The following is a 26,446-nucleotide window of genomic DNA, read 5'->3' on the forward strand; positions in this document are numbered from 1 at the left end:
CGTTTAAGCTCGATGGGAATTGGATGTCCTAGCTAGCATTTGGGTAAGTGCTAGAATTGAGGTTGCAAGTGGAAGGTCATTGACTATGAACTATTTGAACTAGATGATACCCTGCGCGTTGCTGCAGGAACATAGGTACACTATCAGTGAAGCACTATATAAATAAAAGCAACATTGATAGTATGTCAATTTGATAAGAGCTAAGCTGAACCTTTAGCTGAGTACCTTGTCTATTTATGAAATTAATATCGCATACGATTTGAGAGTTCGTAAAATCATGGTACTATTTGACTTAATGTGGAAAATCAACACGTTTCAAGGAAAACATAAATTTAGTGTAGATAACACACTAAGTACTAAGTATCTAGCTTCATTCGACGATTATTGCATTCGGGAGAGCTGGCGTTTACGTCACCGGCCTGGAAAAAGAGTAGGCAACCTTAGTCATCTACATGGTGAAAATATTGGATGGATTCTAGGAGGCCTCTATTTTTTAAATAAAAAAATTTAATATTGTAACATGTAGCTAGTTAATAACAACATTGGTAGGAAAGTAGCAAACTTAAAACAAATTATAGTGTTGTAAGTTGAGAGCAAATATGGCACTGCTACAAAATTGTGATAAACCTTCAATTAAGGGGAAAATGGCATACAACTGATAAGATTGCTTGATCGACAAATCAGCTTGAGGTAGATTTACCATGGGGCATCGTTTCAAATACCTGCACAGTAGATGTAGCACCAGTACCAACATATTTCTGAGTTAATGAATCAGATAATTGAAAGAAAGAAAACAAATGTTCCATTCCAATAAAGGCTTACCTAAACTGAAACACAAATATTTGTGAATTACCTGGATTGTGCTTGGGAGTCTTACCGAAACTGAAATAAGAAAAAATATTGGGGGACATGACTGAAGAGTAGGAAAACGACTCTTCATGTTTATTCCAAGTTTACGTAAAAAAAATTTACTCTGAATATTCACTCATGTATGAACAGATGGCAAATACAGAGTAACACAGATATTCACTCATGTATGAACACTTCTACAGAAGGCTAGGAAGAAACATAATTAACAATCATGGAAGATAATCTCATTGTAATTTAAGAAAATAGTACAGGAGGATTAGGAGAAAAACCTGCTATAGTCAAGGGACTAAAACATGCCACGGGCTTAAATCTGAAATGGCGGGCCTAAAATTCATGTATGGGAGAAAACAGATCACGCAGGAAACAATAATAACTGCATTGCGTGGCTAATCAGGAATATTTAATTAGGGACTAAAACAAAAGGGTTATTTACATGATCATGGGCAGAGATACCAAAGACGAAGCCACAACATCGACATTGGAAGGCATCCTCCACAACCTGAAGCCTGAAGGCACCACAGTATACTGCTCGGGACGTTCAGGTCAATGCCTCCTTCTGAAACCATGGGACCGACGGGAGGGGTTTCAGTTCGTCGACTCCAACATGTTGATTTTTTTACCGTGAAACCTGAGGAATCCTCAAGAGCATGCTTAAAACATTATAATATAATTATTAATTAGCACAACGATGAACTTTCTTTTCCAATATGGTAAGCCAGTTGCAAAGACAATGGCTCGTGAGCTGTGTAGTACAACTATATGACAATAAAGGCAAATAAAAAGAATCTTAGAAATTCCGCAAAGACAAACACGATTAGCTTCAGGTGTAGAACTCAAGCAATGCTACAACAGTCAAAGGATGACGGTATGTATATTGTATAATGATTAAAATAGAACTTACATCTATAGATCGGAATTTGGATTTTGAGAGCACTGTCACGGAAGTTTTCATCCCTGCTAATAAATAATAAATCACATGGAACTGCACTTGGCCTGAAGACAGAAGACAGAGGTTAGCACCTTCAAATTTACATACGTCTATACAGGTCCACGCCCTAGAGAACTGCAGATCCAATCAATATATATAGTTAATTATTAAAAGAGCACTTCAGTGTTAACAAATATAAAAAACACGTGTTGGACGAAAAGAAGATTATGGAAGCATAGATGAGACTATGAGAGGACCCTGTGTAGTTCTGCAAGGTAATTTATTCACTCACAGTAAATTTGGATGAACAATATATACCTGATACCCCCATGGTCCATGGATGACAACATCGCTTTCCTCAAGGGCTTCAGCAAGCTGATTTATAAATCTATGGTTTTGCAAACGGAGACAGCTAGAGCAAATCGGAATAATCGACAGAAATTATGCACCCTAGATGGATATTTAGATCTCGTGTGTACCTAGATAGTATTGACATGGGATGTCTCTTCTAGTCGTTGGAATCGTTGTCGGGGAACCCTCGACACAACAGCGCTACTCGTCATGGCCAAATCGATGCTTCCATTGGTTGCTGCTTCGGTTGGACGTAGTAGATCGAGGAGAGGCAAGGCACCGCCGTAGTAGAGGAGATGGGGATGCGTTCGATGGTTGGGATTGTAGACGTGAGAACAGGGCATGCGCAGCATAAATAGGAGAAGAAGACCAACGGGAATGCAAAGAGACAGAAAGATCGATGGGGAAGAAAAACAGTAATGATCTCTGCATGTGGACCGTTCGTATGATTTTGCCATGAACAAACTGAACGAATGAGTGGAACATGGACAGAAGGAAACTTGCTGATGTGGCAAATATGTGATGTGGCATAGCTGCATGTTGAGAGAAATGAGTTAGTGGGGATGAATTACTTAGTTATATAGGATTTCGGTGAGTGTTCACATCATCTTGATGGTTCTTTACTGGTAAACAAATTAGCTAGCCATATCATCACATTGTGCATGTCATTTACTATTCTTTGATTTTTGTTATACTATTTGGTTTTGAAGTATTTGAAGTTACTGAGTATCTTCAACTGTATTAGCAGAATTATGGTGCAGGCCTGGAGCTATTGAAGTCCTCGACCATTTGTTAGCAATTTAGCGCATGACGAAGATCGGAAGTTATGTTTGTTAAGTACCTTGATATTAAGAATGTAAGTTACAGAGCCCTTGATTTTAACTGGGTATACTACATACTGCTTTTTTTTTGTCAACTTTACTGTAGGCGAAGCCCCTACGATGTAAAATTTATATTAAAGAAAAATAGGCGTAATACAAAGTTCTAATTGTTAAAAATTATAAATCTTGTGGATAAATGTGTGCTGTATCAAACAATATGATATTTTAATGTTTTAATTGTTCTTATTGTACTTTCCCACTGTATGTATCCATCCGTGTTTGTCACAAAGTTGCGTAAAAATTTAATCATCGATATTGGTCGTGTGGTCAAGTACACTCTACGTATCTATCTTTCTGAGTTCATATGGTCTAGCACATTCCGATCATATAGTTCACTCAGCAATACGGAGCTACTATATATGAATGATCGATATTTACATGACAGACTGAACTGCTTCCCCGCAAAAAAAAAAGAAGACTGAACTGTTACTACAAATTTCAGAAGTTTTTGTTCACATGTTATAGCTACTAGCAAGGATTGGCGCGGCGGCACGCCGCGCCCGATGTTTTTAAATTACGCCATCTAAAGAATAAGGGACAATTACGTTGGAAAGGTGGAGGTGCAGTAGGATTCGGGGCATGAACAACATAAAAAAAAACCCCCGAACTGAATAGACTATTGTTCTGCACGGCTAGAAAAAGACCAGCGCTGATATTGATTCGGATGCATTACAAAGATCATTGAGGATCAGACCTACGGATACAGAACACTGACTACATAACAAAGTATATACTGAGGCACACATGCATCAAACTAAACCTAAACAAGTAAGATCACTATACCCAGGCACGTGCTCTGAATATTATTGCTTCTTCTAGTCAACTCTCACTGATCTAGCAAGGTTGTGCCTATGAATAACAAATATGTTCCATTAAATGATCGGATTCTGTAAGCGCGTCTACCCAAAGACCAAGTGCATGTACACAGAAGGGCGAAGGCGGTTAGGTGGTGCTACTGATTTGCATTAGAGGTAATTACATAGAAAATTGACCAACATATGCAATGGATGCACTACAATAGTATTATCGATAGCAGGTGCCCACAAAATAGCTATATCGATAAAATAATTATGCTAGTTTCATCAGTTTGACGCGTCTACCCAAAGACCAAGTGCATGTACACAGAAGGGCGAAGGCGGTTAGGTGGTGCTACTGATTTGCATTAGAGGTAATTACATAGAAAATTGACCAACATAAGCAATGGATGCACTACAATTGTATTATCGATAGCAGGTGCCCACAAAATAGCTATATCGATAAAATAATTATGCTAGTTTCATCAGTTTGAATATTTTTTTCTTTCTCTCTTTCAGCTTAGCCTAATCTTTTGCTGGAGATGAGATATTGGTGTTTCCTACACGTAGGGAATTTCGGAGTTAGTGTTTTTGTTGTTGTGGTGAGACCCTTTTTATTTAACTGAAGTTCGTTCTAAAGTTGGGCCTGGATGCATCAAATGCTCTATTTAGGTGGAACAATTTCTAATGGTTTCCTATGCTCATTGTTTCCACTACAGAGAGTGAAAGGAATGTGAATTGGTACTGCTACTGTAACCTCATCAGTATAGAATTAATGTGGGCATGTACCTTTTCTTGGCTAGTGCAGCAACTGCTTCTGAATTCTCTCTATTCATGTTTTCTGATGGTGAGCATATTCTCTTAAATACGAAAAATTGCACTACGCGAGAGAGCCAATTTGTACAGATTTTTTTTACAATATGAGACAAATAATATGTATATGTAGAACCGGCATTCCTGAAAACATGTAGGAAGGGAACATACCTTGTCAACAGCTACAAAGTGATGATGTATTCGTTACTCCAAATAAACAGAAAATAATTGAGCTGGTGAACTGCAAACACGAAGGCCAAATTTCTCGTCTTTTAGCATGTGCAAATCAAAACACCCCAGATGCCAAAAATTCAAAACATCAATGATCATACATAAGAAGAAAGGTCCCCCTTCATTGAAAACAATAAATAATCTCCCTATTGCTAACACAAAGTAGTCTATTTCTGTAATTTTAGATTAGGTTGTTGATCTGAAATATACTTTCAGCAGCACCAGGTCTGATAAACTAATACAGGTACCACAGGAAGTAATTTGAGCTTGTACAATAACAGAAATAATGTTTGGTCTACAGAATACTATAGTAGCTAAACCTTCTTATCCAAGTTATTAAGTTGATAAAAGTTAATAGATTCAGATTTGTAGGTGAGCCTAATAAATAACATTGCATCAAAAGGTGATATACACAACATATCTTAACCTAGGTGTGCACACCATAAGCAAATGAATCCAAAGAGCAAGAGGAACTCGCCTATTATGAGCTGACAGAAAACAAATCCTTGCTCACTACTTCATCAGCTGCGCCCTAGAATTAGCCTCATCTTGACCTTGCATACTGCTCCTCTTCTATCTGGTATGCCTAAAACTTCAGTCCTTACATGCAAACAAATAATCACAAAAATCAGTGAGCAAAATGAGCACCGTTTCACTTTTAAGTACATGAAAAGCTTTAGGAATGCAAAAGTACTCTAAGCAAATCTGGATAGTGAAGAGGATGAGGTGCATACCGTCAGATGTTCATGTGGCACGACGAAGTAGCCTGAGCGCTGCAAGAAGAAGGCCAAAAAAAGATCATGAACAATTCACTCAATCTTTCTCTCTCTACCAAGCTCTCTCTACCTCTGTACTGTGGCTTGTCACACCGTGCAATAACTGACGCGGCTTTGGTGCACAACGCAAAATATAGATGGTAATTGCATCTTGATTCTTGACTCTTGATCCTTCAATGGCAGGCTTCGCAGCACCCCTTCAATGCGTCCACTCAGGAGCTTAACAGACAATGGCTGCAATCTGATCTGCTTCAGACTGCCATCGATGTGCACACAATTATTAGCTTGATTAGCCTAAAAATAAATGTTGAACTGATATGTTATTCACAGTTGAGTAAATTCGGAGTTTAGACATGCAACTGAAATAGCTATACAACCAGCTGGAGGAGGTGGTCAGGTAAGGCCTGCCTGTAGTCCTCCAAGCGCCCATGAATCCCACATCTGCAAGACAACAGTACATCGATCCTTAATTCCTTATAATGATGCAAAGGGATAAGAATCGAAATGCACACTGGATGGTATGCACTACACTATGATAAGGCCCGACAAAAATCCATGTACTCATTCTGGAGTCTAGGGGATGAGGCAAATTCACAACCAGAAAAAGTAAAATTAGAAAATATTGTCTTGATGGCAATTCGTGTAGCATTTAAATTTTCTGTATATGTATCAGTATTTTCCCGAGAAAGCCTAAAAAAAGTATTACATCAGTTAGTTATCAGAGAACCGCTTGAAAAGAAAAAAATCGCAATACATATTTACCAATAAGTCCAAACCTAAAAATTATACGCAATCAATGCAAATCAAAATCAACCAGGTATATGCATCATCAAACTGATCATCTTACATGTTTGTTGCGCACGCAGAATTCCTGTACAGCTAAGGCGCAACTTATAATAGATGTACCATGTTCATGCAAAACCGGACCAATTAGTAGGGATTTAATCAAATAAAACCATTCAACAACAATGCAGGGTCCCTGAATGAAACATGAACCTAAATGGTGAACTTTTGTGGCTAGGTCGCTTGATCAGTTAAGCATGTATGATAATATGTATTTAACTAATAGATGCATAGGAATAGGTGGGCATAGACAACAAAAAGGTCCTGGCTATTTTTGCTGATGAAAACTCTAACATAGTAGAAAGTAGAACACAACACATACAAGGATAGCACATCTAATTCAGCCTGGAAGCATATACTGGTATCATAATACACTTGATCAGACAGAACACAAATAGCACGCCTGAATGTGCATTCAATCATTCAAGTAACCGAGTGTAGATGAACTGTAACAAAAGCTACCTGTTCTTGAGTCTGCATCCCTCTAAATCTCATTACCAGCTCCCACTTTGGAACTTTTGAGCTAATATTTACTGCAGAACATAACAGATGACACGAGCTATAAGGGCCAGGAAAGATGGTCACTTTCAGAAACTTCAGAAACCTCAAACAAAGAAGAGTGAGAATGAAAAAATGTTTAGCCATTCTCTTTGCAGGAATGAAACACAAGAATCGTGTAGATTCCTACAGAAATCCACGACTGAATTTATTTGCAAGACTGAAACTGTGATGTGCACCTAGAAACGTTCAGCCATTTTCTCTTTGCAAGTTGAAACATCCTCCACGAGTCTCCTGGCGACATCTTCCTGAAGACCGCACAGATTCCTAAAGCAAAGCGATGACTGAAATCAGTTTCTGGCCCTTTCCATGAAATTCTGCAGTACGCTATTTCAGAGGAACAAAGTTGAAGTTCTCATTTGACATAGGGAAAAAACAGACTAAAACTGAATCAGCCAAACACGAACATACCTAAGGGAGTGCTTGAATCAACTGTCAAGGCTCAGATCTCGGACGATACAGCACCGTGAGGGCAGTCCTCGCCAGTCCACTTCTGGAGCGCCTCCGTCGCTCTGCGCTTCCCTGGCCGCAACCAGAAGAAACGACTCCTCAGGTCATCCTCCTCGCCTACGACTATGACCGCTTCGTCAATGTCATCCGCGATGCCCAGGGTATCAAAGCACTTGGACGTCCGTTCCTTACTTCCTTCCGTCGCTTCTCCTGAGCCTCTCGCATCAGCACCGGCGACGCTAGAGGAACAAATCAAATATGACTTGAAATCTAGTATTCCGTATGAAAACAAACGAATCCACATCATGCAAGTATGCTTACTTTAGAGAAGAAAATAAATGTTCTCGTTGAGGTCCTGCCGGCATCCACGTTCAATGGAAGTTCAGGAAACGGGACGGCCTGCTTCGGAGTCCAACACGACGCGCGGCCGACAGCGGGCGGATCTGGGGCGGCGCCGACGCAGGAGCACACTCGTGGAAGAAGTAGCGAGCGGCGTCGCCGGAGCACGCGGCCTGCCTGGAGGAAGCCAGGGAGGCCGTCGAGACGGGCCAGTTGAGGAGAAGATGGGGCGCGGGAACTTCCTCGGTGGTCTCGCGTGGATGAGGAGCTGCAAGGACGGTGCTATGTGTCGCGAGGGGTGGGAGCAGGGAAGCACGGCGGCGGCACGCCGGTGGGTGAGGAGTCAGGGCGCCGATCAAATTAGATTATTCTAGAGAGGTAGAGAACGATCATTAATGGAGACACGTGTATAGCAGTAACCCACGCGTTAACACACACGCGAAATGGACCCACCATAAACAACATGAACCCACCGCATCCCAACCATACCACGCTACAGCCACCAGCCTAAACCACCAAAGGAGCGAAGCGGAAGAAAGGGACTGCACATGCGCTGGTAGTAAATGGGCAATGAAAAACTTACAGAGCACCGATAAGACACACAGAGAATAGCAAGTGAAATCATAAGACCGAAATCACATACGTGTCTCCACCAGGTGAACTCCCAAATAGGTCTCAAAATTATATGAAAAAAGATGTCTGTTCCCGTTTAATATAGTAGTTATGCTATTTTGTGTCACTTCCTCTCAGTAACTTTTTGGCTTTGGACTCGCTGTTGTATGTTTGCACCTTCATTTTCAACGGACATATTCAAATCGATTTGAACGTCTCTTATTGCGTGAGGTGCAGTATATTGTGAACCCTTCTCCATCTGCTCTATGTCAAGTCCATGCCATTTTAATGCTTCCAGTTAAACATTTTATGGAGATTCTTTAGGGAAGTGAATCGTCATGTTTCATATTTTTGAGAATGTTTTATTTTTCTATCTCCAATGTAAACAAATGTGCCGCAGCACCACGCGGGGTGTCATCTAGTTTAATTTAATTAGAGGACCGCGAGGCCCCCCGGCCTGCTTGATGCGCAATTAAGTGTCGTTGGCCTATATATAGGGTTTAATTAGGGTTTAGGGTTAGCTAGGGTTTAGGGTTAGGGTTAGGGTTGGGGTTTAGGGTTTAGTGTTTATGGTGTTTAGGGATTAGGGATTAGGGTTTTAGGGTTTAAGGTTTAGGGATCATCGATCGAGTGCGCACACATTATTAGAGGCAGCCACGGCTTTACGCATAAAGTGCATGCGTATATATGTGTGTTTTTTTGGGCACCAACGATATATAGATTGAGAGAGAGAGAGGGAGATTGAAATCCCCCAGAATATGTTTAAATATATATTAAAATATATGGATGAATGCATGGTAGGCCATGCATGCACACTAATTATATATATATATATATATATATATTGTGAGGCAACTTAATCAAATGTACGTGTTTTCATTCGAGAACTTATCAAAATTCAAGTTAATTAATTTATCAACGCTAATTAGTTAGAGTTTAGGGTTAGGGTTAGGGTTTAGGGCTTAGGGTTAGGGTTATTAAGGTTTAGGGTTTTATTAGGGTTTAATTTTAACTTGTTGTGAATTAAAATACAACTTTTTTATTTGTGTGCTACAATTAATCAAAACTAGATCAATCGAGTGCGCACACACATGAATTATTAGAGGCACCCGCGCCTTTGCGCATAAAGTGCATGCATATGTGTGTTGTTCTGGCCACCAACGATAGATCGAGAGAGAGAGAGAGATTGAAATGCCCAAGAATTAATATGTTCAAATATATATACAAATATATGCATGCATGGTATATATATTGCTATGCACTACAAGAAAAGCTGCCATAGCCGACGAAGTTGAAGTCGCGCCGTGGTTGCTGGTGCACCATGGCCGACGATTTTTGGTCTCTCCATGGTGCATGTCAAAACTTTTTTTTCTCGTTTTTGAGGCCACCTAGCCCGACGAAAACGGCCAAAACGTCGCGTATGGTGGCCCGGTACGTGGTGCATCACGAATTCTCGGGTTCGCCGACCGAGTCAACGCAAATCCGCACCGCCCAGGGATGTAGGGCCCAGATGGCAGCCTCTCTAGCATTTTTTTCTCGATCGCGCCATCTCGTTCAACGCTCTCCGATCGAGCCGTTTTCGATGCAGGATCATGGGTCCCGCATGTCATCCTCTATGAACCAAAATTATTTCTATTCTTGGATTTTTTGACCCCTTGATTTCTGGCTACTTCCTTTTTCTTTTGATCCCGTGCCGCCTTGGAAACGTTGAGACCGCTACTGCTAAATGGGACCCGCATGTCATCCTCTATGAGCAATCAAGTTTCTTTTCTTGGAGTTATTTTTGGCACCTCATATTTGGTCACTTGCCTTTTCTTTCAATCCCATGCCGCCTCTCAAACGGTGATACCGCTCCTCCTAAATGGGACCCGCATGTCATCCTGTATGTACTATAAAATTTCTTTTATTGGATTTTTTTGGCACCTCATATTTGGTCACTTGCCTTTTTCTTTCGATCCCCTGCCGCCTCTCAAACGGTGATACCGCTGCAGCTAAATGGGACCCGCATGTCATCCTCTATGTACTATAAAACTTTCTTTTCTTGGATTTTTTTGGCACCTCATATTTGGTCACTTGCCTTTTTCTTTCGATCCCCTGCCGCCTCTCAAACGGTGATACCGCTGCTGCTAAATGGGACCCGCATGTCATCCTCTATGTACAATCAAGTTTCTTTTCTTCGATTATTTTTGGCTCCTGATATTTGGTCACTTTCCTTTTTCTTTCGATCTCATGCCACGTTTGAAACGTTGAGGAACCTGCTGGCTCATGGGACCCGCATGTCATCCTCTATGTGTTATAAAAGTTTATTTTCTTGGATATGTTTGAAACGTAGAGGACGCTGCTGGCTCATGGGTCCCAGATGTCAGCCTCTATGAACAATAAACCTTTCCTTTGTTGGATTTATTTTTCACCCTCTGATTTTTGGCTATTTCCTTTTTCTTTTGATCCCCTGCCGCCTTGGAAACGTTGAGTAAGCTGCTGGCTCATGGGACACACATGTCATCCTCTATGTCCATCAACTTTCTTTTCTTGGATTTTTTTATCCCCTAATTTCTGGCTACTTTCTTTTTCTTTTGATCTCAAGCCGCATTTGAAACATTGGGACCGCTGCTGCAAATGGGACCCGCATGTCATCCTCTATGTACAATAAAAGTTTCTTTTCTTGGATTATTTTTCACCCTCTGATATTTGGTCACTTGCCTTTTTCTTTCGATCTCATGCCACCTTTGAAAACGTTGAGTAAGCTGCTGACTCATAGGACCCGCATGTCATCCTCTATGTACAATCAACTTTCTTTTTCTTTTGATCTCAAGCCGCATTTGAAACGTTGAGACCGCTGCTGCTAAATGGGACCCGCATGTCATCCTCTATGTACAATAAAGTTTCTTTTCTTGGATTATCTTTGGCTCCTAATATTTTGGTCACTTGCCTTTTTCTTTCGATCTCATGCCGCCTTTGAAACATTGAGCAAGCTGCTGGCTCATGGGTACCGCATGTCATCCTCACGAACAATAAAAGTTTCCTTTCTTGGAGTTATTTTTGACCCCTAATTTCTGGCTATTTGCCTTTTTCTTTTGATCTCCTGCTCCCTTTGAAACGATGAGGACGCTGTTGGCAGGTCGGTCCCACATGTCATCCTCTATGAACAATAAAAGTTTCCTTTGATGGAATTATTTTGACCCTAATTAATTTCTGGCTATTTCCTTTTTTCTTTTGATCCCCTGCCGCCTTGGAATCGTTGAGGATGCTGCTGCCTCATGGGTCCCGCATGTCATCCTCTCAGAACGGTAAATATTTCTTTTCTTGGATTTTGTTTACCAACTGATTTTTGGCTTATTTTTTCTTTCGATCTCCTGCCGCCTTTAAAACGTTGTCGATGCTGCTGGCTCACGGGTCCCACATGTCAGCCTCTATAAAAAATAAACATTGCGGATGCTGCTGCCTCATGGGTCCCGCATGTCATCCTCTCAGAACGGTAAATATTTCTTTTCTTGGATTTTGTTTACCAACTGATTTTTGGCTTATTTTTTCTTTCGATCTCCTGCCGCCTTTAAAACGTTGTCGATGCTGCTGGCTCACGGGTCCCACATGTCAGCCTCTATAAAAAATAAACGTTGCGGATGCTGCTGCCTCATGGATCCCGCATGTCATCCTCTCAGAACGATAAATGTTTTCTTTTCTTAGATTTTTTTACCAACTGATTTTTTTATTTTCGATCCCTTGCCGCCTTTAAAACGTTGACGATGCTGCAGGCTCATGGGTCCCCGATGTCCGCCTCTCCGTACAAGAAACATGTGATATCTTGATTATTTTGCAGACAATAAACAGTGTATTTCGTCCTGATCTATTACAAACGGATAAATTAAATCTTTATTTTTCATAAACCAACTTATATGTTGAATCTCCTTGTTTTTTGTTTTTGCGAAGCATAGGACTTTCCTGTTTTTTTGAGAAAAATCCAAACTTTTCGGTTTTGGAGTGGGTTGAAATTGTACGAGTCCAAAGGCCCAGCAGGATAGTTCGAAGGCCCAGATGTCCAGATGCAGCCCAATTGAAATCTTTCTTTTCTTGGATTTTTTTCACCCCCTGATTTCTGGCTACTTCATTTTTCTTTTGGTCCTGTGCCGCCTTGGAAACGTTGAGACCGCTGCTGCAAAATGGGTCCCGCATGTCATCCTCTATGTACAATAAAATTTCTTTTCTTGGATTATTTTCGGGTCCTGATATTTGGTCACTTGCCTTTTTCTTTCGATCTCATGCCGCATTTGAAACGTGGAGGAAGCTGCTGGCGCATGGGTCCCGCATGTCATCCTCTATGAACAATAAAAGTTTCCTTTCTTGGAGTTATTTTTGACCCCTAATTTCTGGCTACTTCCTTTTTCTTTTGAACCCTGCCGCCTTTGAAATGTTGAAGACTTTGCTGGCTCATGGGTCCCACATGTCAGCCTCTATGAACAATAAACATTTCCTTTCTTGGAGTTATTTTTTACCCCTAATTTGTGGCTATTTGCCTTTTTTTCTTTCGATCCCCAGTCGCCTTCGAAATGTAGAGGACGCTGCTGGCTCATGGGTCCCATATGTCAGCCTCTATGAACAATAAACCTTTCCTTTGTTGAATTTATTTTTCACCCTCTGATTTTTGGCTATTTCCTTTTTCTTTTGATCAACTGCCGTCTTGGAAACGTTGATTAAGCTGCTGACACATGGGGCCCGCATGTCATCCTCTATGTTCAATCAACTTGCAAGATCTTGGAGCGAAAGAGCTTGTATTAGTGGGACCCATATGTCATCCTCTATGTACAATAAAAGTTTCTTTTCTTGGATTATTTTTTGGCTCCTGATATTTGGTCACTTTCCTTTTCCTTTCGATCTCATGCCACCTCTGAAACGTTGAGTAAGGTGCTGGCTCATGGGACCCGCATGTCATCCTCTATGTATAATAAAGTTTCTCTTCTTGGATTTTTTTTACCCCTGATTTTTCGTCACTTGCCTTTTTCTTTCGATCATGTGCCGCCTTTGAAATTGAGGACGCCGCTGGCTCATGGGTCCCACATGTCAGCCTCTATGAACAATAAACCTTTCCTTTGTTGGATTTATTTTTTACCCCTAATTTCTAGCTATTTTCCTTTTTCTTTCGATCCCCAGCGGCCTTTGAAAACGTTGAGGAACCTGCTGGCTCATGGGACCCGCATGTCATCCTCTATGTACTATAAAAGTTTCTTTTCTTGGATTTTTTTCACCCTCTGATTTTTGGCTATTTCCTTTTTCTTTTGATCCCCTGCCGCCTTGGAAACGTTGAGAAAGCTGCTGACTCATGGGACCCGCATGTCATCCTCTATGTACAATCAACTTTCTTTTTCCTATGATCTCAAGCAGCATTTGAAACGTTGAGACCGCTGCTGCCAAATGAGACCCGCATGTTATCCTCTATGTACAATAAAGTTTCTTTTTTTGGATTATCTTTGGCTCCTGATATTTTACCACTTGCCTTTTTCTTTTGATCTCATGCCGCCTTTGAAACGTTGAGTAAGCTGCTGGCTCATGGGTCCTCTACGAACAATAAAAGTTTCCTTTCTTGGAGTTATTTTTTACCCCTAATTTATGGCTACTTCCTTTTTATTTTGATCCCCTGCCGCCTTTGAAACGATGAGGATTCTACTGGCTCGTGGGTCCCACATGTCAGCCTCTATGAACAATAAATCTTTCCTTTCTTGGAGTTATTTTGACCTCTAATTTCTGGCTATTTTGCCTTTTTTAAATCCTGTGTCGCCTTGGAAACGTTGAGGATGCTGCTGCCTCATGGGTCCCGCATGTCATCCTCTCAGAACGACAAATGTTTCTTTTCTTTGGATTTTTTTACCAACTGATTTTTGGTTTATGTTTTCTTTCGATCCTCCGCCGTCTATAAAACGTTGAGGACGCTGCTGGCTCATGGGTCCCCGATGTCAGCCTCCCCGTACAAGAAACATGTGATATCTTGATTATTTTGCAGACAATAAACAGTGTATTTCGCTCTGAGCTATTGCAAACGGAAAAAATAAATCTTATTTTTAAATAAACAAACTTATATGTTGAATCTCCTTGTTTTTTGTTTTTGCGAAGCATAGGACTATCCTGTTTTGGAGTGGGCTCAAATTGTACGAGTCCAAAGGCGTCCAGCAAGATAGTTTGAAGGCCCAGACGGCCAGATGCAGCCCAATTGAAATCTTTCTTTTCTTGGAATTTTTTGACCCCCTGAGTTCTGGCTACTTCCTTTTTTTTTGGTCCTGTGCCGCCTTGGAAACGTTGAGAACGCTGCTGCAAAATGGGACCTGCATGTCATCCTCTATGTATAATAATTTGTTTTCTTGGATTATTTTTGGCTCCTGATATTTGTCACTTGCCTTTTTCTTTCCATCTCATGCCCACTTTGAAACGCTGAGACCGCTGCTGCAAAACGGGACCCGCATGTCATCCTCTATGTACAATAAAAATTACTTATCTTGGATTATTATTTTTGGCTCATGATATTTGGTCACTTGCCTTTTTCTTTCGATCTCATGCCACCTTTGAAACGTTGAGGAACCTGCTGGCTCATGGGACCCGCATGTCATCCTCTATGTACTATGAAAGTTTATTTTCTTGGATTTTTTTTCACCCTCTGATTTTTGGCTATTTTCCTTTTTCTTTTGATCCCCTGCCGCCTTGGAAACATTGAGTAAGCTCCTGACTTATGGGACCCGCTTATCATCCTCTATGTACAATCAACTTTTTTTTCTTGGAGTTTTTTTGACCCCCTAATTTCTGGCTACTTTCTTTTTCTTTGATCTCAAGCCGCATTTGAAACGTTGAGACCGCTGCTGCAAAATGGGACCCGCATGTCATCCTCTATGTACAATAAAGTTTCTTTTATTGTATTATTTTGGGATTTCTATTTTCGTGCCCTCGGGTCCTTAGTTGTGCTCAGTTTTCCCCAGCTCCTTATTTTTTCCTCAGTTTTACCCAAGCCTTTGTATGAAACCGTCACACGTGATGTAACGACCGGTTGCCCGACGGTTGACCGTTATCTTCTGACTAGTGGGGCCACGTAGAGCCCGCAAAGACACGTCAGACCATCCATCTTTGTTTGACCGTAAGCATCGGTGTATCCCTGACCAAAACGCGCACGAGTGGGGCTTCGGTATATCGAATGACAAGTGGGCCATGGCGCTGATACAATGGGCAATACACGGGTAGGAATAGATTTTTAAACGGAGCTCTACAGCGATGGCACGGAGGAGGTGGCCTGCGGGGTGCCGAGATGAGATCGACGTCCACAAAGAACTGCATGAGGCGAGACCGGACGCATTAGATAGATATGAACTAGACGCGTTTAACCATGCAAAGAAGAGAAGAAATGGTCGACGACATCGACGACTACCTCAAAACTTTGACTGACCGTGTCCGACACGAACGCGAGCAATGTAGAGAAAACTAGTGTCTCTCCTTTCCGGCGTGTATAGATGGGTGCTAGAAGAGTGTGGTGGCGAAGGGAAAGACCTCGCGGTGGTCCGTGGCGTCCAGCATAGCGGGGCGGCGTGGCCGTGCCCACGGCGGCGTGCATGCATGTTCGGCATTGGCATCGGCATGTACGTTCGGCATTGGCCTCGGCGGTATCTCCGGTGTGTCGGTGATCGAATGAGGGGACGGGATTGACGGTGCATCCCGACGGTGACCTAGCGGTGGCGGCGAGCATAGTCATTCTGACCATGCCGATATCGGCATCGGCATCGTTTGGAGGCTGTGGTGCTCGAATCAAGGTGGGATTTGTTTCTTGTACGCCAAAAGTGATTTGAAACAAGTTTCGTGTTGAAGGTTAGGTAACGAAAGTTTGTAACTAAGCCCAAAATTATACTAGCTCCATGGTGAGGTTCTTTTTGATAGAGCTATACGGTTGGGCAAAGTTTTTTGACACTTTTTAGATAGGGTTCCTTGTTGTTACACGTATCGCATCATGTATGGCAAATTTGGGGTCATTTGGAGATGTTCGAAAAAATCACTTTGCTTAAACGCATGCCGTTTTGTCTCACTGAAACCAGCTTTTCTAACAAGGTGATTTTTTCTACATTCTCTAAATGACCTCAAATTTTATACAGCTGATCTTCTATATATAGATAGATTGTTTCGTTTTTACATTTTTCGAACTTTTTATTTCCCTTTAAAATACCAATTGATTTTCAGATTTTTTAACAAGTTATGGCATCATGTATGGCATCATTTTCGCCCTAAATTTCAAATTTTGTGAAACTTTCCCTTTTAGATATTCCTTGTTGTTTTAGATATGACATCATGTATGCCAAATTTGGTTAGGTCTCACTGAAACCAGCTTTTGTAACAAGTTAGGTTTTTTCGACCTTCTCAAAAGGGATTTTTTTCTACCTTCTCTAAATGACCTAAAAAATCATACAGACGATCTTCTATACAAAGATAGGTAGATTTTTTGCGTGAAAAGTAATGGATACAACAAATCGGTGATGGTTTATCATTTTTTTCGTGAAAATTAATGGCTACAACAAATCGGTGATGGTTTATCATTTTTTGCGTGAAAATTAATGGATACAACAAATCGGTGATGGTTTATCATTTTTTGAGTGAAAATTAAAGGCTACAACAAATCGGTGATGGTTTATTATTTTTTTCGTGAAAATTAATGGCTACAACAAATCGGTGATGGTTTATCATTTTTTGCGTGAAAGTTAATGGCTACAACAAATCGGTGATGGTTTATCATTTTTTTTCGTGAAAAGTAATGCCTAAAAGAGTTTATAATTTTAGCGCGTGAGAATGAATACAGAAAACCGCCCTTTAGCATACTTAGAGAGTGGAAGGTAACCGCCGACAGAGAGAGAGAGAGGGGTTATCCTGCCCGTTAGATCATACGATCAACGGTCGGCGGGCATGATCCGCGTGACATGGGCTAGACCAATCAGGGCAATGTTGCACGTCTGCGAGAATTTGTGGAGGGAGAGGGCAAAACTGAGTAGTATCAAGAAACCAAGGGCACTCGTGTAATAAACAGACTAAGGGATTCAAATATGAGATTTAAAAAATGGAAAATGCGTGTTTTGTACAATGAAACCCATCTTGGCCTACCTCAAACTATTTGCAATACAAATATACATGAGTGTGAGAATTGTGGCCTCATTTAGACAAAGTATGTTTTGGGGAAAGCTGTTTTGGGAAGGGCTTATTGTGGAAAACCATGCACCTTCATAGCTACTAGGTGATTTGAGAAGGCCTTTGAGAAGTGGCAATTTCTGGTAAAACTTGATTTATCTATGACTTATCTATGTTTTGAGAACTGACAATTTGTGGTAAAGACTCCATGAGTATGTGCCACTATTTTTCGGATTTTTTTGCACATTAAATGACTCATTTAACTAGTTAATCTCATTTGTTGACTGTCTGTTGACCAGCCACTTCAGGGTAAAACTGAGCATATTGCACTAGCCAGTATTAGCACTCAAGGGGAAAACTGAGCACACAAAAAATGCTAGTATATGACTCGAGGTTATACCCGAGTATATCTAAATTTCCGGGGTTAGACTCGAGGACGCGTGTTGCGGTGCAGAAATGGAAGACGTGCAATTGTTGACGCGTAGACGCGGGTCGCGGTGCAGAAGTCGAAGATGTGCAATCGTGGACGCGTGTCGCATTGCAGAAGTCCAAGACGTGCAGACGTGCAACGGTGGACGCGTAGGACGCGGGTCGCATTAACCACCCCTCGCCTTTATAGACGCCTCCTCCCACTATCTCTGTCACTCTCACTCGCCCACGCAACGACGCCTCTCTCACGTCCCATCATCTTCTCCAAAGCAAAAAACCCTCTCCCTCTCCCTCTCCCTCTCCTCTGCCGGCGAGATGGACAAGGAGAATGCCAATCCCATCGTCCACGGCGTCGGCGGCTCCAAGCGCGACGCCTCCCTCTTCGACGCCGTCCCCTCAACGGACGTCGCCGCCGCCTCCGCCGGTGCATCGGAGGCTGCTGCCGCCGGTGGCGGTCAGACCCCGCCGGGATATGACCCCTATGAGCCGGTGTCGTACGTCCCGCCCCCGAACCCCTACGACACCTTCCTGGAGGACCAATGGAACGAGGTAACTACGGTTTGCTTCCTTTTTTGTTCCCCATTCCTTTTTGAACCCTATTTTTGCTGTTGTAGATGGATCTGTAGATGGATGAGTATTGGGCTAATATTTGCGCCGATTTTATTCCATTTTGTTTTGATCACTTCTTGATTTCCTTTAAGATTTGGGGTTCGGCCGTTCGGTTAATTTATGCAAGTAATAATTGGATCTCAATCAGTTAATTTATGCAAGTAATCATGGGATCTCAATCATTTATTTTATGCACTAATCGAAAGATATCAACCGTTTAATTTTGCAAATAATTTGGAATGTGTTCAAGTTCAGATCTAGAATCTGTTTCTTTGCCTATGATGAATCGTTGGGCACAAATTTTTACAGGGAGGGTTCAGCGAACCATTGCTATGTACAAATCTGTTGTGCATGAGCTTTGGTTCGCTTACACCTTCCACTGTAGATATATAATCGTGCCCACTCTAACCGAGGCTGACTCGTGTTTCCTAACTTTGTTATCATGCACGTTCGTCATCGTTGCAACTCATTCACTCATAGTTTACGTTTGATATGGATCAGCTGTACGGCAGCGACGTCGGCGGCGACGAGGAGGAGGAGGACGTCAAGACTCGCCGAGTGCTGCGGAGGCTGCAGGTCGGCCGATACATCTCCTACTTCGCCAAGGGTGTCTACAGGTGCCCCTTCTGCACTAGGAGACTCGGCGGCACGGACTTCAACTGCCTCATCACGCATGCCGAGAACATCAGCAACACCTTCCCCAAGGTCGGCACGACGGTGAACGTCTACTCCTTCCGCGCCAAGCACAGGGCGCTCGGCATTTACCTGTGCAGCATGCAGCAGGTGGAGATCTCCGCCGGGCGCATGCCTCCGCTCAAGCCCAAGGCTCCCAAGGGGAGCAGCAGCAACAAGTGGAGGGAGAGCCAGATGGGGTAGGCGGAGTCCTGGACGTGTCTTGCTGCTGCCTCCCATTTTGTTGTTGGGATCCCTTTGTTGTTAGCTAGGGATCCCTTGTTGTTATGTTGTTAGTATGATGGTGCTGTGAAGAACCTCGAACCTGTTACTATGTTGGTTGCTGTGTATGCAGCTTATTATCTAGGGAGGGATCCCTATTATCTATCCCTATTCTACTATATTTTTTTGGCCCTACTTTGTTTTCTCGATTTACTATGACTGTGAATTTATCGTACATCACCCTGGAGATTTGCTTCTAGATTTAACAACATACATATGGACCAGAGGGAGTACTAGATTGGGATCCCTACTAGATTTGCTGCCATATTGGGCAAACAACGAGGGCCAAAAGGCACAAATAATTGAAGAAAGACAGAAATGCAAACTTCTCTAGATTTGATACTTATTTGGTGAAAAGGACAGAGAGAAAAGAGGGGAAAAAAGTGCTCTTAATAATGCCAATTTGGGGCCGAGAGAGATAGAACCCAGCTCATGCTCACGTGCGCAACCAAACGCGGTCTCGTCCTGTTCCACGCGGTCCCTTTCTACCGGCCCCACACGACGCGGCCCCACACGACGCGGCCCCACACGTGACAGAACGGTCAACTAAACGGGAATCCTGCCGTCTGAGCTGCTTCTGCGGGTTTCAAACAAGGGCTTGGACAAAACTGAGGAAAAACTAAGGAGCTGGGGAAAACTGAGTACAACTAAGGACCCGAGGGCACGAAAATAGAAATCCCTATTATTTTTGGCTCCGGATATTTGGTCACTTGCTTTTTTCTTTCAATCTCATGCCGACTTTGAAACGTTGAGACCGCTGCTGTAAAATGGGACCCGCATGTCATCCTCCATGTACAATAAAAGTTAATTTTCTTGGATTATTTTTGGCACATGATCTTTAGTCGTTTGCCTTTTTCTTTGGGTTAATTTGTTCTATGCCACTCCTCAATTCACAAGTATGTTTATGCCATTACAAAAACTGAAGTTGTATTTATGCCACTCTCAATTCTCAATACTCCCTTTTATGCCATTTTCAACAATACAACATGAAAACGGTTCAATAAATAGTCGTAGTTTAGTTTATACTTTCGTATTGACCAAAATAATCCTGTGTTCAGATTTGGAGCGCCTTTTGGGTGTTTCGGGCACACAAAAAATCCAAAATTTTCAAATTCTGGCAAAATTAGAATTTCTCAGAAAAATCTAAAAAAATTACAGAAAATCAAAAACACGGAAACGAGTATACTATTTTAATTTGAGCCATTTATGTGCAGATTTGCATAAAAAAATGAAATTTTCTGTTCTGTCTAGAAATTGGTAAAATTTTGTCCAAAAAATCAAACTTCTTCGAAAAATCTGAAAATTTTATAGAATGTCAAGAACACTAATATGAGTCTACTATTCTAATATGAGGCATTTCTGGGCACATATGATCCATTAAACATAGGTGCAAAGTACGGTCCAGATTATCTGAGAGTATGTACAAACTGTAGTTTCGAAAAATCTGAAAATTTTATAGAATGTCAAGAACACTAATATGAGTCTACTATTCTAATATGAGCCATTTCTGGGCACATATGATTCATTAAACATAGGTGCAAAGTACGGTCCAAATTATCTGAGAGTATGTACAAACTGTAGTATAGGGTACAAATACTGGATACATAGAAAGTATATGATGTTGTATTGCTGAAAATGACATAGAAAGGGGTATTGAGAATTGAGAGTGGCATAGACACAACTTCAGCTTTTTAATGGCATAAACACAACTTGTGAATTGGGGAGTGGCATAGAACCAATTAACCCTTTTTCTTTCGATCTCATGCCGCCTCTGAAACATTGAGGAAGCTGCTGGCTCGTGGGTCCCGCAAGTCATCCTTATGTTGAATAAAAGTTTCCTTTCTTGGAGTTATTTTTTACCCCTAACTAGTAGAATGCCCGTGCTTCGCCACGGCCCTTTAATGTAATGTCAAATGCATAAGCGTGTAAATAATGCATGCAAATATTAAAGTATATACAATAAATATATAATACTTAAAATATTTAAACATCCACTTCGCACAATTCATTTTGTAGAAGAGAAATGACTGAATACACTATTTATTAAAGCCATGGTCCGTTGACGCGTCTAAGGTATTCTCGCATGATATCAGGAATGTTGTCTTCAACTTCATTAGCTAGATACTTGAGTATGTGTATCAAAAACTTTTTTCCTTAGCTCGTAACCATCCTGCACAATTAGTCTATCATGTTAACATGAAGTTTTCTTCCCACCAAAAATATAAGATTGTAAACATAGAGTACTCACGCTGCAAACTGGATGAACAAATCTTTTACCATCCCATGAAAGCATAAAACTAAAAACTAAGTATCCAGACAATTTTCTGCAAATAAATGGAACATATCATTATCTTTGGTCATTAGAATGATGATAAAATAAGCTGCTTGTAAAGATAACCTGAGAAAAATCACCTGTCGGGGCTTGTTGGTATTGGGATATTGTGAGGATATTTACGTGGCCAGAAATAAATATCGGAATTCCAGCCGAGGTTGCGCTATCTCAAGAGCGTCATTTAGATAGAATGAACACCTTTGTAATTTTAGTTGGTACCTCTCTTCTAATAGAGGTTCAGAACATGGGTCTAAAATACATACACGACACTCATGTTTGTCGATGGTGAACAAGATGAAGTTGCCAAGAAATTCGTGTGGCAAAAAAATCTGCAAGTGGTGAGCATTAAAACACATAAATCATGTTAATAATGGAAAAGAGACCTAACTTACCATGTTGCATGATGATATATTATGGTCTATCCCAGGCCAGCTATGAAAAAATGTTGCCAACTCCTTAATACCTGGCTTAACACGCCAAAGTGGATGTTTTCTACCATCGAGTATCACCGACTGAGATAAAAAAGGTTTAGAACCATAACAGTGACAATAAATATGCGATTGTAATAACTTACACAAAATCTTAAGTCCATGTTATGCACGGGAGGCTCTATCAAAAATTGTATCTCATCACATGCCACTATGCGCACAACCATGTTGAAACAATCCTTGTCCATTGGCTTGTCCATCCTGAGTATGTCCTGAATTTGCTTTAGAGTTAATCCTAGTGGATAAGGTGTGGAGCTTCGCACCCATTCTTTTCTGCAAAATAATTGATAAGAATAATGATATGATAATAATATGTACCGACGCTTGATCATTATCTTATGAGGCTTACTTCAAACAGGTTGCATCGTCAATGGACATGATGTATTTGCATATCTCGTCAACAAACTCATGTGGTTTGGTGGACAAGGTGCAAATAGGAAGCTAGATATTTTGTTTGGGTACATCTCCTTGGTGTTCTTTACCTAGACTTGACAATTCCGTAATATCAGAATCGGATCCATTTTCTTGATCTTTAGATTGATTATATATCGAATTGTCTCTTATTTTGTTTAGTTCCGAATCATGCAATATGACAATTAATTTTCTTCGGAATGCTTTCATATCCTCCTACAAAGTAGTAAGAAACATTGATATTGTAAATTAATAATTTAAGATGCAAGATACTACTAACGGTCTCTAAACAAAATAATACCTGAGTGATGCAGTCAGAAAGCATATCGCCTGTCCAATATTTCATAAAATTTAACATGAACAACCCGCACGATGCGCTACAAAATTAGAAAATGTTATAGTAGAATTCTATCTAGACAAATCAACATAAAAAATATTAAAACAATCATTAAGCTAGAAATATTTTTGGTATACTTCATGCTACTGGTACCAATGGAGGATGCTAAAATATCATTCGACCTACCCAATCCTCCAGACTGGCAAACGCGCATTTTTTGTAAACAATTTAGAGTTTTCAGACCTACTTGATCAGAGGATTAATAACTTTTTTTGCATAGGTTCATGGTAGCTCAACTGCTTAGTTAATTTTATTTTCTATCTCTACATGTCACTGAACTACCGTGCACCACACGACCTAGAAAAACAAGAAATTACGTTAGTACCCATATAGAAGAGACATAGAGCTGATACACCAAAAAAGAAGTGGCTGAGCTTCTCCACGCCCGTTACTCAATGGTAAGGTCTAATTTAACTACTATCCAAACACACCTTTAAATACATAAATTTTGTATCACCATAATTTTCACATTCGAAAGTTCAAGAGATTCAACATACCCATCAGTCTGCGGTGGTTTTCGGATATGCTCTACTATTGGCCATGTCGTGACATCGAGATCGTGCCACTTTTCACCTTTGTCAAATCCACTTCTTTGGGATGCAGTCTTTAAGTGCTTCTCAAGTCCTCGGAGCTGTTATATGAGGAAAAAAGATATTAGACGCCGAGGAAAAAGTAAAATGTCAAGAGGAGATCATAATCAAATAACTTACCATAAACGTGAGGTCAGTTCTACCCAATCCAGGACCAAGTGAGTCTAATACTTGTATCAAGCGTTTCTTCGCATTGATGACCGCTAAATACCAGTGGGTCTTACTGATATTTATCGGTAGAAGATCTAAAATAAAATATTACATAAGTAGGTATACACATGTTAAAAATATAATAAATGAGATGCATAGGTAGGGATTTAGTTCTGACCATGTCATGCTTTAAATAAATATATGCCTGCTCTATGATATGGCGATATATTTTTACGTCTTTCTTCAGCATATTGGAGACGTATGTTTTATCCATATATACCTTATCGCCAACTCTGTTAAGCATATGATCATATGCACGCATGCAATATATGTAGGCATTTATTACCTATAATTCAACACATAAAACACATTTAAATTAAAAATAGACACAAATTGTGTAAATAGTGATTTCTTGTTGACTTACATCATCAGGCACAAATCCGTCATCACATGTAAGACACTTTAAATGGTCATTAGATAGCGATGCATCACCGATCTACACAAAGTTGGTATTTTTAGGTGCAGACATTATTGATTCAATGACGACAAAATCTTTCGCGGTGCAGACATAGTCTGGCAAGATATATAAGTGTGCCACATTAATTACATAAAAATTAATATAGCAAAAAGGAAAGGGCGGAACTAAGTACCTTTGGGCATAACGTTTGTGTTTTCTTTTTTTGGTTTATTATGACATGACTCCTTTGGATTTGAAAGAGTCGGTGAGTCTAGGGTCCCTTCCATCAAGGTAGCCTCGAGGCCTTTGGTGATGGCTTCTTTAACATCAACATCCATTTTTATATTGTCCATGACCTGCAAAAACAAAATTAATTATAAAGATCTTTTTATCTAGGAACATGTGTTCGAGAAAAATATAATCAAAATCACCTTGGTTGATTCGGTAAAACTCGTCTCTTCCACCAACATTGTATCTGAACCTATGTCGATAGGTTCGTTCAAAGCATTTGTAGTATCTGTCTCAGTTCCGTCCATGATCTACAATAGTTAATACACATTGTAAGAGATGAATATTTGCGATCTGAAAACAGTCAAAACATAATTGATTTGAGAAAATTTGTAGACACGATCGCTTGTTATCCTGGAGCCCACCTGTTACTGAACAGCAGAACATCATATAGACAAAGAAAATAAGCGAGGTTGCTTAACTACAGTACTGGATTGGATTAAAAAAAGGAGAGAAAAGCATCTCGTAACGAGGCTATATACATGTTACATGTCTTAAACAAGGCAAAAGGGGGAAATGCCCTACATCACCCCACCGGGGGGGGGGGGAAGAAGAAAGTCCTTTTTAACTTCACCCGAACAAACCACAGAAACAAAAAAAGAGGCATTTCTCCAAAAAAAAAGTAACAAGAAAGAGGAGATTTACAGATTCTAGTGATGAACTCGAGCCCAGAACTCCGCTAGCTAGCACTGGTACAAGGAGAAGCCCCTGTTCTTCCACATAGAGAAGCGGAGGCTGCATAGTGCATACTCGTCTACTGGCAAGAAAAAAGAAATTAAAGAATAGCCGGATAGGTATGTTGTCACTGCTCTATTTCTTCCTCACGTCTCCTTACCCTATCCCTTCCCCAATTCGTTGGACACAGATCAGGTGACATGCACCTTTTGCATGTCACCGTGTGACATGCGGGCCTAAATCCAAATTTAAACACTGCGAAAAAATTTGAAAAAAATCATGCATGTTCACAGCACATATTAAGATAACCCCTAAAAATTTCAGATCAAAATTCGAAACATACATCGAGAAACAAAAAAGAGAAACTCAGATGTGAATAGTATACAGAGAAACTCAGATTTAAATTCGGGAACTATTCATGACAGATTTCTCTTTTTTGTTTCTCGATGTATGTTTCGAATTTTGATCTGAAATTTTTAGGGGTTATCTTAATATGTATTGTGAACATGCATGATTGTTTTCAGATTTTTTCGCAATGTTTAAATTTGGATTTAGGCCGCATGTCACACGGTGACATGCAAAAGGTGCATGTCACCTGATCTGTGTCCCAATTCGTTCTGGTTTGCCCTGCCTCCTCCTCACTCACGCCGGCATGGCCATGCCTCCTGCCTCCTCTGACTCACGCCGCCACCTCCCGTCCTCGGCCCGCGCTCTCACAGCTGCCCACCCTCCGGCGCCGAGCTAACCCGCCTCCCTCCAGCGCTATAACGGACACCCGCCCACCGGCGCACGGTTCCGGCTGCCGGCCGTCCCGCCCGCCGGCGCCGGGCCACCCCTCCATCGGCCAGATCTCACGGCCGCCCCTCCCTCCGGCGCTGGGCCAACCTGCCATCGGGCGCAAGGTTCCGGCAGCAGGCCGCCCCGCCTCCGGCGCCAAGCCACATCGCCATTGGCCGCAGACGCCCCCTACTTTGCCGCGTCCGCGGCAGCTTCGTTCGGGCTCCCGCCGCGCGCCTGGACTGGCTTCACTCCTCCTCACCTCCCTCTAGTGAAAGGATCGTATGCCGCACCTAGAGGGGGGTGAA

The 26,446-nt window shown here is 41.3% G+C and overlaps 1 long non-coding RNA gene across 21 annotated transcripts; it reads right to left on the minus strand.

Annotated features, from left to right (window-relative positions):
- Positions 1–212: 212 nt before the first annotated feature.
- Positions 213–8,171, minus strand: LOC124661012. Of its 21 annotated transcripts, none has more exons than XR_006990059.1 (9): positions 7,817–8,171; positions 7,457–7,734; positions 7,225–7,312; positions 6,950–7,020; positions 5,603–6,085; positions 4,809–5,468; positions 2,278–2,682; positions 2,117–2,186; positions 213–1,863 (listed from the first exon to the last, which is right to left on the minus strand). It is a non-coding gene; the product is annotated as an uncharacterized LOC124661012 (long non-coding RNA). The 21 variants fall into 21 exon arrangements; XR_006990063.1 differs by having other exon boundaries at positions 213–882; positions 1,140–1,194; positions 1,304–2,682; XR_006990065.1 differs by having other exon boundaries at positions 213–722; positions 823–882; positions 1,140–2,682.
- Positions 8,172–26,446: the final 18,275 nt, after the last annotated feature.

Source organism: Lolium rigidum, chromosome 6 (assembly GCF_022539505.1).
Source record: "Lolium rigidum isolate FL_2022 chromosome 6, APGP_CSIRO_Lrig_0.1, whole genome shotgun sequence".
NCBI lineage: Eukaryota > Viridiplantae > Streptophyta > Magnoliopsida > Poales > Poaceae > Lolium > Lolium rigidum.